This window comes from Hipposideros armiger, unplaced genomic scaffold, assembly GCF_001890085.2.
Source record: "Hipposideros armiger isolate ML-2016 unplaced genomic scaffold, ASM189008v1 scaffold_12, whole genome shotgun sequence".
Lineage (NCBI taxonomy): Eukaryota > Metazoa > Chordata > Mammalia > Chiroptera > Hipposideridae > Hipposideros > Hipposideros armiger.
The window spans coordinates 6190444-6206272 of NW_017731362.1; the positions used below are offsets into that span (position 1 = coordinate 6190444).

A 15829-nucleotide genomic window follows, 5' to 3' on the forward strand; every position below is an offset into this window, starting at 1 on the left:
TTTTATACTTTTATCAGTAAATATCAATTCAGTGATATTATGAATTTTTAGTTCAAGCCCCATTGAGTGTGATTCTTTGGATATGGAGACAAATATATCCCAAGATTTATTTTTTTTTTAATGTAGAAAAGTTTTCTCTTTGGTTTCTTTCATAACTATCCCATTGTCTAAGAAGATATAAAGTGCACCCCCTCAATCTAAAAAAGAATTTTAAAGAACTAGTATTAAACATATTCCATTGTGACTTTTTAATAATAAAGATTTATCAAAAAAACTGCTTTCAAATAGTATGTATGCTGGATTTAACAAATTTAATGCAACATTTAATAGAACAAGTTCATTTTCTCAAATAAAAACCTAAGCCTATGCATCCAAGCATAGAATTTACAAATTATGAGCAAGTAGACAAGTCAGATGAATTAAAATTTATAGCTGTTGCAGAAGAACAGACTCTAGAAGAGTCTAAAATCACCAATTGATCAAAATGCCACTAGCTATGAGACCTTGAGCAAAGTATCTAATTCCCTACGGACTCAGTTTCCTCATATGTAAAGTAAGGACATATTACTAGATAATATCCAAGATCCGATCCAACTTTAATGTTTAATCTTTAATTCAAGATTTATATCATGCCCACTGTTGCGGGCTATCCAAGCAAAATAACAGCTGACTGCAAACTACACACTTGCAGTCTGGTTAATGGGAAGGGTATCCTGATATATTGGTAATACCTGAAATGTTGTGGGAAGTACAGATAGCAGAAATAGACAAACAATGAAGCAGAACATGAACTAGATTCAGGCTTACTATGTAGACCCTAGTTTTATTATTTCTCATTCTCTATGACCCTACTGGTCAAGGCTTTTAGGGACTTTTTGCCTATGTTGAATCCAATTAAAGTTCCAATTACAGAAGAAATGAATTTCAGTATCCCAGGTTTCATCGTTTCCTGCTTCTTAACCACCTATTTTCACCTGCCCCATGTTCCTCCTCATCAGACAGGGGTCCCCTCTTTGATATGCAACTATCATTAGGTTTGCCTGTTTACTTTCTTCTTCCTTTGCCCCTATAGCCAACTTTCCTGGTCTTTTGATGACCATCTGTAGAGACTTTGCTCTTTTATCCTCTTCTAATGATCCAAGACTTGATCTTCTCTTTTAATATATGACATGTCCTCAGCTCATGCTGGGCAGCTTTGTGGCATATATGTGTTTTCTCATTCATTCTTTGGAACTTTCTTAAAGGCAGAGTAGATTTCCTAACAATAGAAAGACCAATAACTTGTTGCAAGGCTGTACCCTTCGATTCAGATAGGCCATTAGATAAATTACTATTGAATGAACTTAAAAATCTGCTAAGAAATGCTAATTAAAAGTTATTTGAAAGGATTTTATTTTTAATCAAAGAAATTCTTTACATTTACCAAATATCTGAAATCAGGATATGACTGGAAAAAGAGACATTATAAAACCATGGAATCAATTAAAGTTTCCTAGAATTCTCTTTAATAATATACCATGAAAGATATGTAAAGATTTTAGTTGACTTTTTTATAACTATATTAAAGGAAATAGAGGAATTACATTTATTTATGGCAAAATAAATTTTAAATTATAAACTAAATTCTACTAAGTATAAAAATAAGCAATAACAAAGGGAAAGGTAATAAATGTCTTTGTTTTACTTTTTATTTTTGGTCTTAATGTCCGAGTTTAGAGTCACTTTTTTTCTGTGAAACCTACTCCTATAAAAACTTGAATGCCTTCATTCTGTTTGGAATCTTTCTTTGCTATTGTATTTGCTCAGATTTTGAGGATGCTCTAAAGATTTTTTTCTTATGAAAGATCATTTCATTTTGTTTCTCATTTAATTGAATCAGTGTTTTAAGTGAACTGTTTTGGAGAGTGAGGTGTGGTCTTGGTGGTCAATGAGATGTTTATTCACACCTGTTTCTTTATTTGCACAATGTGTGGTCACATTTAGGCTTCACTAATTATCACATTGGTTGGTGAAGTTAGCACAGTGTTTCACAAAGTAGAAAATCCAGACACCTGGTGTCAGGATGACATGGGCTGCTGATTGGGTTTCTGAGCACCATTCTAAATCTGTGGAGGCAAAATCCGAAGTTGGCACAGAAGTCTTAATTATTAATAAAGCTTCCATCATGCGTTCTATGAATACTAAAGTCTGAAAGCACAGGCCAGTTTGTGAAGGACATGTCAGGCTAAAACAAGTTTTGGTTTTATTTTGAAGGCAATGACAGATGAACAAATGATTTAACAGCATAGGAGTTATTTTTATCTCTTTGAATGTTATCTAGGATTATTGATGTAAATAATTTATTGAATTAAATATTTATTATCATGACTTTGAAGAATCATTCTAAGCTTTGCTTATTCAAATTTGATAGCAATTTGTAATAACTGTAGAATGTAAGCTTGAGGGGAGGGATTTGTTTTATTTTGTATACTAGTATATAACCAGGCATATGTAGTAGTTGAATGAATGAATAAATTAAAGTCTGTCCATATGCATAGTTGGTATCTGTTCTCTCTGTTCCTACTCCATTGATTAATGATGTACTAGAGTATTTCTTTGAGCAATATTTATTTACATTTTAAAAATTATTTTTATGATGTGGGTTTCTAGATGCTCATAGAAATTTCACTATTACATTGAAACTGAAAACTATTAGATAGAGTATTTTTAGATCTTTAGGTGTGGGTCTCTCTCTCCCTTTCTAACAGATTTATTGATGTATATAACTGACTATAATAAAACTGCAGATGTTTAAAGTATACAATTTGATTAGTTTTGACATCTATCTCTAGCCACGAAGCCCTCACCATAGTCAAGATAATGTAGATTTCCATCATCCCACAAAGTTCCCATGTGCCCTGTGTAACCCACACCAGAAAAACACTGATCTGCTGTCTGATATAAATCAGTTTGAAATTTTTATCTTTTTTATATAAAGGAAGCATATTATATATATGTACATATATACATATATGTGTGTATGTGTATATATGTATATATGTGTGTGTGTATATAAGTGTGTGGGTGTGTACATATATATATATGTGTGTATATATATATATATATATATATATATATATAATCTTTTGACTGACTTTATTTCACTTATTACAAATATTTTGAGATTCACCCAGGTTTTGTGTATTAGTACTTCATCTCCTTTTATTGCTGAGTAATATTCTAGGGTTAGTATCAACATTTGGATTTTTTTTTCCGGGTTAGATGGCTATGAATATTTCTTTACAAGTTTTTGCATAGACACATTTTTCGTTTCCCTTGGGTCATGTGGTAGGTACATGTTTAATATTTCTTAAAACTGCCAAACTACTTTCCAAAGTGGTTGCACATTGCCAACACTTCGTATGATTTGACTTTTAATTGTAGCCATTCAAATAGGTGTATAGTGGTAGCTCACTGTGATTTTAATTTCTACTTTTCTAAATACTGATGTTGATCATCTTTTTATGTGCTTGTTGCAATCCATATATCTTTTTTTTGTGAAGTGTCTGTTCAAATCTTTTTATCATTTCCTAGTTGGGATGTTTATCTTATTATTATTGAGTTATAATGGTTCTTTATATGTACTAATAATGGCTTGTTGTCATATTTTCTCCTAGTTTGTGACTTTCTTTACCATTTCCTTATTAGTATCATTTGAAGAGCAGTTTTTAAATTTGATGGAGTAATCCAATTAATTTATCATTTTCCTTTATAATTTGGGATTTTTAAGTCCTACTTAAGAAAACTTTGCGACACCCAAAATCAACTTGCAACACCATCGTTTTCTTTTGGATATCTTACATTGAGGTCTACAATTCATTTCAAGTTATTTTTTTGTACATGCTGTGATATAGAGTTTAAGATTCTTTGAAATGTTTTTTTTTCATATGTTTAGTCACTCCACTTGTTAGAAAAATCCTTTCCCCATTGGATTACTTTGGCAACTTTGTCAAAAATCAATTAACTATATGTGTGAGTTTAATTCTGTACTCTCTGTTCCATTGATCTATTGATCCACATAACTGTCGGTCTAGTGGTGGTGAACTTCAGCTTTTGTTTGCCTGGAAAACTCTCCTTCAATTCCAAAAGACAACTTTGCCAAGTAGAGTACTCATGGTTGGCATGTTTTTCCTCTCAGCATTTTTAATATATCACCCCACTCCCTTCTTGCCTGAAAAGTTGCTGCTGAAAATGCACTGATAGTCTCTGGGAGATTTTCTTGTATGTAATAAGTTGTATTCCTCTTGCTGCTCTGAAGATTCATTCTTTGTCTGTTATGTCTTTTCTTTGTTGAAAATTCTCACTTTGTTCATGCATTGCTCTCCTGGCCTCAGGTGAGCATTTTTATGACCATTATTTTGAACTCTCTATTGGGTAAATCACTCATCTCCATTTCATTAAGATTGTTTTCTGGTGGTTTATCCTGTTTTTTTGTTTGGAACCTATTCCCTTGTTTCTTCATTTTCCTTGACTCTCTGTGTTTGTTTCTGAACCTTAGATAAAAGAGCCTAGTTTTGATAGATTGGTTTCATCAATCAGCCCAGCCCCAGCTCCTGGTTATCTCTCAAACTTTTTTTTTTTTTTAACATTTTTATTGGGGGATTTGGGGGATGGGAACAGCACTGAGGAATTGGGGGAAAGGGAACAGACAAGTTGCTGTTGCTATGTTCTTCGGTCTAGTTGTGGAGGACGTTGCTTCACTGGCCCAAGTTGGCACCATCATTGCGCTCTTCCCAGGCGAGGCAGATCAGTCGCTGGCTTCTGGACGGCCACTCACGGCGGCTGCTGGCCGCTCACGCTGGCTGCTGGCTACACACAGTAGCCCATGGCAACCCACTGCAGCATTGACTGCAGCCTACGCCGTCACCAGCGACTCACTGCAGCCCAGCTCCAGGTTGAGCTGTTGTTCAGCATCTTAGCTGTGGAGGGCAGTGTCACTGGCCCTCATATGTGGGATCTGAACCGGGGCCCTCTGGTGTCCCAGGCCAGCTCTTAACCATTGTGCTGCTCAGCCGTCCTTATCTCTCAAACTTTTGTGATAGTTCGAACTTCTGTCTTTGTTGTTAGTGCCTCTCATAGTTGAGGGTGTGCCAAGAGCTCTTGATGTCCCAAATGGGAGGAATGCAGTCAGCATCCAGATGTAGGCTAATTAGAAGCCAGACCCTCAGGCAACAGTTGGGAACGTATATAATTAAGTGTCTTTCAGGGAGAAACTGGAAGATGGGCATTTTTGCCTGCTCCCTCTACACTGAGCCCAGGCGTATATAGCCACGGGGTGGCAGGAGGGAAATGAGGTGCTCCTGCACCTATTGAAAAGCTGCTGTTTGTTTTGTTTTGGTTTTTTTTGTTTGTTGCTGTACTTCTGTGGGACTTGTGACTGCAAGCCTCATCAGCCTTCAGACCTAGGTAATTTGAGGACCTGTCCCTCAGGTGGTAGCCAAAAATGTCAGGATACTAAAGGTGTGGACAAGCGCCTTTCAGGAGCAATTTAGTTTTTATTATTGGAGCAAGCTAGAGAGAGACACAGGAGGAGAGCCCACAGGCTCCCCTGGGCTCTGGGAGGATCTCAGCCATCCCCTAGAGGCATGCTAAATTAGAATCCAGACCCTCAGGCAGCACCTTCTAAAGTATGCAGTCCAACCCCTTCTAGGGAAAGACTGGGAGAGGGACATTTTTGCCTCTTCTTTCTGGGTTAAGCACAGGGGATGCTCAAGTGCACATTAACAGCTGCTTCTTTATTTCCTATGGTCCTGTGAGTCTTATGGACAGAAGCCCCATTGGCTTTCAGAGGTAAGAGTTTCAGGAGTCCATCCCTCTAGTGGGAGTCTTAAAAGTTGGGGTACTAGGTCTGCAGTCCAAACCCTTTGCTACTCAGGTTGAAGCTGGGAGTTAGGGATTCCCTCCCAACTGTATGGCACTGTGCCAAGAATGGGGTGAATGTCAAAACTGTATCTTGGCCTTTCCTACCTATTTTGATGTGAGAATTTTCTCATTCACCCAATATGTAGGAGTCACTCAGCTAGTTTCTGGATTTTTCTTAGAGGGCATTTCTCCATGTATAGTTGTACATTCAGTGTATCCATGGATGAAGGGAAGTTCGGGAGCTTTCTGTGTCGTCATCTTGGTTCCTGCCAAACCTACTTGTTTTTGATTGAACTTTTGTAGTTTGCGTCTTTCAAGGAATTTTTCCATTTAGTCTAAGTGGTCAAGTTTGCTGACATATAGTTATTTATGACATTCCCTTATTATCCTTTTAATGTCTATAAGATCTGAAGTCATTTTCCCTCTGTCATCCTTAATATTGATATTTTGTGTCTTCTCTCTAATTTTCCTATCCAACTGACTAGATATTTATTAGGCTTCTTGAAATAAAACATTTTGGTTTCATTAAATCTCTATATTGTTTTTGGTTTTAAAGTAAATTGATTTCTATTCTTTATTCTCTTCTTTTATAAGTGGAGATAACAGTTAAGTGGTTATAGTAGTGATACAGTGAGAAGATATGAGAACTTTGTATAAGATGATGGAGAGGTAGGATCAGGTTTGAGAAATATTAAAGAAATAAATCAAGGCTTTTTTTCCACTACAATATTAGATGTTATGTGATTACATACTTCATCACAGGACTTTATTTTTTAATTATTATTAGTTTCAGGTGTATAAAACAATGCACTAGTTATCTTTTTCACTGTTCACAAAGTAACAACTCCCCTTCCCCCACCGACTGCCCCCCCATCCCCGATAGCATACATATCTATTATAATTCCATTGACTCCATTCTCACACTATACTCCATGTCCCATGACTATATATGCATTAAATTATAGTTGACATACAATATTATTCAACAGCAGCTTCATATGTACAGTGCAGTGGTCAGGCCTCTACACCATCTATGAATTGGTCTCCCTTACAAGACATGAGTCCATCTGGCCCCCTAAAAAATATTTACAACATTATTGATTATATTCCCCAGACTGTCTTTTCTATCCCTGAGGCCATATTGTACCAATTTGTATTGTCTCATCCCTTCCCCTTCTCCTTCATCCCCACCCCTTCCCATCTAGCAACCCTCAGTTTTTCCTCTGTGTCTCTGAGACTATTTCTGTTTACATTACTCATTTATTCAGTTCTTTAGATTCCGCATATAAGTGAGATCATATGGTATTTGTCTTTCTCTGACTGACATATTTCACTCAGCATAATGTTCTCTAGGTCCATCCATATCATTGCAAATGGTACAATTTCCTTCTTCTTTATAGCTGAGTAATACTCCATTGTGTAAATATACCACAGTTTCTTAATCCAGTCATCTACTGGTGGGCATTTTGGTTGTTTCCAAGTCTTGGTTATTGTAAATAGTGCTGCAATGAACATAGGGGTGCATATATTTTTTTGAATTAGTGTCTTGGGTTTTTCTGGAAAAATACCTAAGAGTGGAATTGCTGTGTCATAAGGTAGTTCAATTTCCAGTTTTTTGAGATACCTCCATACTGATTTCCATAGTGGCTGCACCATTCTGCACTCCCACCAACAGTGCACAGGGTTCCCTTTTCCCCACAACCTCGCCAGCACTTGTTTGTTGGTTTATTGATGATAGCCATTCTGACCAGAGTGAGGTGGTATCTCGTTGTGGTTTTTATTTGCATTTCTCTAATGATTAGTGAAGTTGAACATTTTTTCATATGCCTGTTGGCCATCTGTATGTCCTCTTTAGAGAAATGTCTCTTCATATTCTCTGCCCATTTTTTAATTGGGTTGTTTGTTTTTTTTGGTGTTGAGTTGTATGAGTGTTTTATAAATTGTGGATATTAACCCCTTATCAGATATATCATTGACAAATATCTTCTCCCATTCAGTAGGCTTCCTTTATGTTTTATTGATGGCTTCCTTTGTTGTGAAAAAACTTTTAAGTTTGATGTAATCCCATATGTTCATTTTTACTTTTACTTCCCTTGCTCGTGGGGATGTATCAGTAAAAATATTGCTCAGGGTAATTAATGTCTGCAAATTTACTCCCTATATTTTCTTCTTGGAGTTTTATGGTTTCAGGTCTTACATATAAGTCTTTAATCCATTTTGAATTCTTGTATATGGTGTAAGGAGGTGGTCTAGTTTCATTTTTTTGCATGTGTCAGTCCAATTTTCCCAGCACCATTTATTAAATAGACTGTCTTTACCTAAATGTAAATTCTTTCTTCCATTGTCATAGACTGTCCGTATGTGCATGGATTTATTTCTGGGCTCTCTGTTCTGTTCCATTGATATATGTGCCTGTTTTTATGCCAGTACCATACTGTTTTGATTACTGTAGCCTTGTAGTAAGTTTTGATGTCTGGTAGCATGATACCTCCGACTTTGTTCTTATTTCTCAGGATTGCCGTGGCTATTCAGGGACTTTTTTGGTTCCATATAAATTTTAGGATTATATTTTCTATTTCTGTGAAAAATGCCCTAGGTAGTTTGATAGCAATTGCATTGAATCTATATATTGCTTTAGGCAGTATGGACTTTTTAACTATATTAATTCTTCCTATCCATGAGCATTGTAGGTGTTTCCATTTATTTGTATCTTTTATTTCTTTCTTCAGTGTCTTATAATTTTCTGAGTGCAGGTCTTTTACTTCTTTGGCTAAATTTATTCCTAAGTATTTTATAGTTCTTTAAGTGATTGTAAACGGAATTATTTTCTTAAATTCTACTTCTAATAGTTTATTATTGGTATATACAAATGCAACTGATTTCTGAATATTGATTTTGTATCCTTCTACCTTACTGAAATCGTCTATCAGTTTCAATAGTTTTTGGAGTCTTTGGCGTTCTCTATATATAGTATCATGTGATCTGCATATAATGACAATTTTATTTCCTTCTTACCTATTTGGATGCCTTTTATTTCTTTTTCTTGTCTGATTGCCGTGGCTAGAACTTCCAGAATTGTATTGAATAAAAGTGGAGAAAGTGGACAGCCTTGTCTTGTTCCTGATCTTAAGGGGAATGGTTTTAGCTTTTCCCCATTGAGTATGATGTTAGCTGTGGGTTTATCATATATGCCCTTTATTATGTTGAGATATGATCCCTCTATTCCCACTTTGCGAAGTTTTTTATCATAAATGGCTGCTGTGTTTTGTAAAATGCTTTTTCTGTATCTATTGATATGACCATATGATTTTTATTTTTCATTTTGTTGATGTGGTGTATCACATTAATTGATTTGCGGATGTTGAACCAATCTTGCATACTAGAAATGAAACCCACTTGATCATGGTGTATGATCTTCTTAATATATTGCTGAATTCAGTTTGTTAATATTTTGTTGAGGATTTTTGCATCTATGTTCATCAGTGTTATCGACCTGTAGTTTTCTTTTTTAGTACTGTCTTTGTCTGGTTTTGGAGTCAGGATGATAGTGGCCTCAATAGAAAGAGTTTGGGAGCCTTTCCTCCTTCTGGATTTTTTGGAATAATTTGAGAAGAATAGGTGATAATTCTTTTTTGAATATTTGGTAAAATTCACTTGTGAAGCCATCTGGTCCAGGGCTTTTATTTGTTGGGGGCTTGTTGATTACTGATTCAATTTCCTTGGTAGTTATCAGTATACTCAGATTTTCCTTTTCTTCTTGAGTTAGCTTTAGAAGGTTATATGCTTCTAGAAAATTATCCATTTCTTCCAGATTGTCAGATTTCTTGGCATATAGTTGCTCATAGTAATTTCTTAAAATTTTTTGTATTTCTGTGGTATCTGTTGTCACTTCACCTCTTTCATTCCTGATTTTACTAATTTGAGTCCTCTCTCTCTCTTTTTTTTTTTTTGATGAGTCTGGCTAGAGATTTCTCAATTTTGTTTGTCTTCTGAAAAAAACAGCTCTTGGTTTCATTGATCTGTTGTATTGTTTTTCTGGTCTCTATTTCGTTTATTTTCACTCTGGTCTTTATTATATCCTTCTTTGTGCTCCCTTTGGGCTTATTTTGCTGTTCTTTTTCCAGTTCCCTGACGTGTAAGGATAACTTGTTGAATTGAGATTTTTCTTGCTTTTTTAGGTAGTCCTGCACTGCTGTGAACTTTCCCTCTTTGGACTGCTTTCACTGCATCCCAGAGATTTTGGGTTGTGGTGTTTTCATTTTCTTTTGTCTCGAGGTGTCTTTTGATTTCCTTCTTGACCTCATTTTTGACCCACTCACTATTTAGTAGAATGTTATTCAGCCTCCATGTATGTCTGTGTTTTTCAGTTTTTTTCTTGTAGTTGATTTCTAATTTCATAGCACTGTGATCAGAGAAGATGCTTGATATGATTTCAGTCTCCTTAAATTTATTGACACTTGTTTTGTGGCCTAACATATGGTCTATTTTGGAAAATGTTCCATGTGCACTTGAGAAGAATGTATGTTCTGTAGCTTTGGGGTGAAATGCTCTGAAGATGTCAGTTAAATCCAGCTGGTCTAATGTGTCATTTAAGGCCACTGTTTCCACATTGATGTTCTGTCTGGAGGATCTATCCATTGGTGACAACAGGGTGTTGAAGTCCCCTCCTGTGATAGTGCTACTGTTGATCTCCGTCTTTATGTCTGTTAATATCTGTTTTATATATTTAGGGGCGCCTATATTAGGTGCATAGATGTTTACTAGGATTGTGTCCTTTCATTGGATCAATCCCTTTATTGTTATGAAGTGCCCTTCTTTGTCCTTTATTATATTTTTCAATTTGAAGTTCGTTTTATCTGATATAATTTTTGCTACTCCAGCTTTTTTCTCAGTTCCATTTGCATGAAATATTTTACTCCATCCCTTTACTTTCAGCCTGTATGTGTCTTTTGATCTGAGGTGAGTCTCTTATATACAGCATATGCAAGGGTCTTGCTTTCTTATCCATTCAGCCCCCCTATGTCTTTTGATTGGAGCATTTAATCCATTTACATTTAATGTGATTATTGATAGGTTCGTGTTATTGCCATTTTGTTATTTGTGTTCCTGTTCTTCGTTAGTTAGGTTGTTTTTCTCTTTCTTCTGCTTAAAGAAGCCCTTTTAACATTTCCTGTGATGCTGGCTTAGTGGTAGTGAATTCCTTTAGCTTATTTTTTTCTAGGAAGCTCTTTATCTCTCCTTCAATTTTAAATGATAACCTTGCTGGATAAAGCAATATAGGTTGTAGGCCTTTGTTTTTCATCACTTTGAAAACCTCCTGCCACTCCCTTCTGCCAGGTTTCTGTAGAAAAGTTGGCTGATAGTCTTATGGGGGTGCCCTTGTATGTAACTTGTTGTGTGTCCCTTGCTGCTTTTAGGATTCTGTCTTTCTCTTTAACCCTTGCCATTTTCACTATAATGTGTCTTGGTGTGGGCCTATTTGGGATCATCTTGGTTGGAACTCTCTGTACTTCCTGGGTTTGTATGTCAATTTCCTTTACCAGGTTAGGGAAGTTTTCAGACATTATTACTTCAAATATGTTCTCGATCCCTTGCTCCCTCTCTTCTCCTTCAGGTATTCCTATGATGCACATGTTGTTATGTTTGATGTTGTCACCTAGCTCTCTTAAACTATTTTCAGTGTTTTTTATTCTTTCTTCTTTTTGTTGTTCTGCTTGGATGATCTCTGCTACCTTGTCTTCTAAGTCACTGATTCAATCCTCTGCTTCATCCAATCTGCTAGTAATTCCATTGAGTTTGATATTTAGTTCAGTAATTGTATTATTTAGTTCTAGCTGGTTGTTTTTCATGATTTCTCTATTCTTCTTTATATTCTCATTAATTTCCTTGAACATTCTAATAATCAGTGTTCTGAACTCTGTCTCTGATAGGTTGTTTACCTCTATTTCCACTAGTTCCACTGATTAAGGAGGTTTCTTCTGTTCTTTTATTTGGGATGTGTTGCTTTGTTTCCCCATTCTGGCTTACTCTTTGTGCTTGCTTCAATGTAATAGGTAGATACCCTAGGTCTCTCAGTCTCTTCTGGGTGGGCTTATGTGGTATGTTTCCTTTATATTTGAATTACTCAGTCTCCTTATTCTCCTGTGCATGTGTATCAGAGGTGTTCCTTATGTTGTGTGTCTTCTCCTGTTAAAGGTGAGCTTTGATTGCTCTTGGCTTTTCAGTAGGTGGGATTGACTCCCAGGATGACTAACTGTGAGGATTAGCTGTGTCCAGTTTATGAGCTGCTGTGTGAGAGTTGACCCCTCCAATGAGGCTTGGCCCCTATGGGCTCTTGTGCCTGTAGTGATTTCCCTTTGGTTGTGACTCTTGTAGGTCAAACCCCGTAATGCTCTGGTTTTATCTAAAGTTGGCCTCTGGGTGTGATGATTTTTGTGCCTCTTTGGCTGGGCCCTGTTGCAGAGCAATTTTAGAGCAAAACAGATCAACAAGCACAACCACAACCGCCACCAAAGGAAACCAGATACTCTCACATGTAAAAAATAACCAACAACCTACACTCCACATGTACAGAAATATCAAACGTACAAAAGAAGAAAACAAACAAACCAAAAAAAAACAACAAAAAAACAAAAAAAAAACAAAACAAAATAAAATATAAAATAAAAAATAGAATAGACACAAGAAACAAAATAGCAACACAAAAAAAATTGCAGAAAAATAGAAGGAAGGAGGAAAAGTAGAGCAGTGAAAAGAAAGAAGAAGGCAGAGAGAGAAGGTAGAAAACAAATAAAGAAAGAAAAAGAAAAAAATATATATATCCATCTATATGGACCTATATATCCAACATATATACATATATATATGCCTATATTAAAAACTAAAAATGATAATAATGAAATAGAAAAAAACAAAAACAACCAAAACAAGCCACCAAAAATACCCCCCAAAAAAACACTCAAACCTAAACAACAAAAACAAAAAAACAGAGCTCTGAGCAACAGTGGTTCGAGTCAGCCCGAGCTGAGCAGCCGTGAGCTGCCAACAGGTGGCGGGATGGCTCAACTAACAAAAAAAAAACAAAAACAAAAAACAAACAAACAAACAACAACAAAAAAAAACATGCCAAAAAAAAAAAGCAACCAGTGCCAGTCTTGGCTAGCTCTCCCCAGGTTGTCCTCTGCTATACAAAAACACTCCTCAGCGTCTTGTGGGGAGAGAGCCGGCCACCTGGCATCAAGCGTGACCCTAGTGATGCAGGTCTAGATGAATGGGGTTATGAGGTGTGATTGGTAGTTTTTACAAAGTCAATGCGTTTCTGCTCTTGCCTGCCCAGAGGCACACTGAGTCTGCACAGCCAGAAGGCTCAATGTGTGTCTTCGGGCACTCTTTCCGCTGGAGTCTGTGGGGGGTGTGAGATTTCAGAGCTGCTAAAAGCCACCTGCTGGGGGGCTTGCAAGTGACTCAGCAGCTGAAGTTGCCCTGCCTCCCAAGCCGTGCAGGAGAGGTGGGGGGCGGGGTATGTAGGCTCACACTCGCAGCCTCTTCTCACGTGGAGTTTCTCAACCCCTGGGAGTAGGAGAACCTCTGTAACCTGACTCTACCCCTCCATTCAAGGGTCAGTTTAAGGCTCTGGCAGGGTGGGGTCCAAGGTTTCTGAGTGAGGGTGGGGGTGGGTTCTTATCTATGCAGTTGTTTTTTGCTTTCTGTCCAAGAAAAAAGGGAGGAAAAAAAGTCCCACTGCTGTTTTGAACTGAGGCTTCTGCCTCAGATGCTCTAGCTGAGCTCCTGCTGCGCTCTGGGAGGGACCGCAGGGGAGCAGGGTCTGAGCCCACCCTGGCACTGCAGTGCTCTTTGCTCTGCCTCCTGGGGTCCCACAGCTCCGCAGCCGCGGGTGCAGACTGCGATTCCATGCGTCTCACCTCCCTCTTCCCCCACTTGCCCAGTCTGCCCACCTGTTCTGTCTGATGGGTAGAGGTTTGTTTGATGAGTTACAGCAGTTCAGATTGCGGCGATTTCCAGAGGAGAGCTCAGGGAGCCCTCCTCACAGCCACCATATTCTCCTCCCTCCTGTCACAGAACTTTTGAAATAACAAGTAAAGCAGTCATCTTCTTAAGTGTCTCTGGAACCATATTTCAAGTTTACGATGTAGAATATTGTGATACAGGAACAAGCTGCTGTTTGCTTGCTTCAGGGCTGGTGCTAAACCTACCAGAAGTAAGAAGAATTTTTTTGTTGTTGTTAACTGCACTGAATAGTGTTAAGGAAGAAGGTAGAGACAAGAAGCTGTATTTATGGGGGCACCGTTAATTGAGATAATAAATTCAGGAAGAAATATCAATTTTAAAAAGTACATGGTAAGAAAAGAAAAGGAAGTACATAGTGAGCTATGTTTGGATATATAGAGATTTGGCTATCTGTGTGATTTCCATGCATTCCACGCAGTAGAAAATTGTATATAATACTTAGACGTGAAAGTCCCTTAGGCTGACATCAACTAAATGTATAATGTAAGAGAGTTTTGCTATATATGATTGAAAACAAGAAATCTTATTTTTTTAAGTATTCAGAAAAAATTACTCTCAGTTCATTTAAATTATTGTGACTCTACATTACTTTGTTTTCTAATGATGACCAAAATATAAGCACAAGTATATTTCATGCATTCCATGATCCTGTGTATTTGCATGTATGTTAGTATTGTCTGTAATTTGTTTTAGCTTCCTCCAAAAGTATACATTCAGTTAAGGCTCAATTTATTTTCTCTCTGCATTAAGATTACATATTAGAGGATACAATCTGTTAAGTAGAAAATGGGCCAAATTTCCAAAATATGCTATTTTATTAGCAAAAATTGTATGTGATACATTTATTTTCTCAAGGCTATGGGATGATCAAGAACATTATTTTCAAATTATATGTTTTAAAGATAGTATATTTCATTTTCTGCAGTGAGGAGATTGGGTTTAAGCTACTTTGATCAGGGATTTATATCCTGTTCTGTTTGTGAACTAATGCTGTTCAAAGTATTAAAGCTATTGATTTATTTGCTTGCACTATGGCATCCCTAAATTATTTTTATATTTAAAAAATTGTTACAAAAGTGTTCATAATGCTAAAAGTTAGAGAGTCAATACAGTGAAGCCATATATCCATCACCCAAACTCCACCATTATGAAGATTTTGTCATATTTTCTTCATTTGTACTCACTTTCATTTTTTCTTTGCGGAATTATCTTAAGCAAATACAAACATTCTATCATTTTATCCCTATGTACTTCAGTATTCATCTTTAAATATGGTGGTTATTCTCTTGCATATCTCAATGTCATTATCACAACTAATGACATTAACATTAATGTCTTGCTTCGTGTATGTACTCCCTGTTTCATAAGCAAATGTCACTGGTTTTCTTCAAAAATGCCTGTTTATATTTGGTTTCTTTTAATCAGGATTCAAATAAGGTCCACACACTACATATAGTTGCTATATGTCATAAGTCTCTTTCATTCTAGTTTATCTCCCTTCCTTTCTGTTTTATCCATGTTTGACTTTTTTTTAGAAGTTTCTATTATTTTATTATTATTATTATTATTATTATTATTATTATTATTATTTCAAGTGTACAAAACAATGTAATAGTGTACACCTTAAGCCACTGACTTTTTAAAGAAGTCATTTTGTTCATTGTCCTTCATAATGTTCTGCTTTCTGGATTGTTCTGCTTGCCTCTTTGTTATGTTTAACTTATTCCTCTCGTGCCGGCCACATGGCTCAGTTGGTTAAGAGCTCACTGAAGAGTGTGAGCTCTGAGCAACAGGGTCGCCGGTTCGATTCCCGACCCGAGCTGAGCTGCCGCTGAGCTGCCAACAGGTGGCAGGATGGCTCAGCTAAAAAAACAAAAAAAAAAACTTGTTCCTCTATATT

The 15829-nt window shown here is 36.6% G+C and overlaps 1 protein-coding gene across 1 annotated transcript in view; it reads left to right on the plus strand.

The window, feature by feature from the left end:
* UNC13C (unc-13 homolog C) overlaps positions 1–15829 on the plus strand; it is a 565880-nt gene that overhangs the window by 361448 nt on the left and 188603 nt on the right. The gene's annotated exons all lie outside the window — the stretch shown is intronic.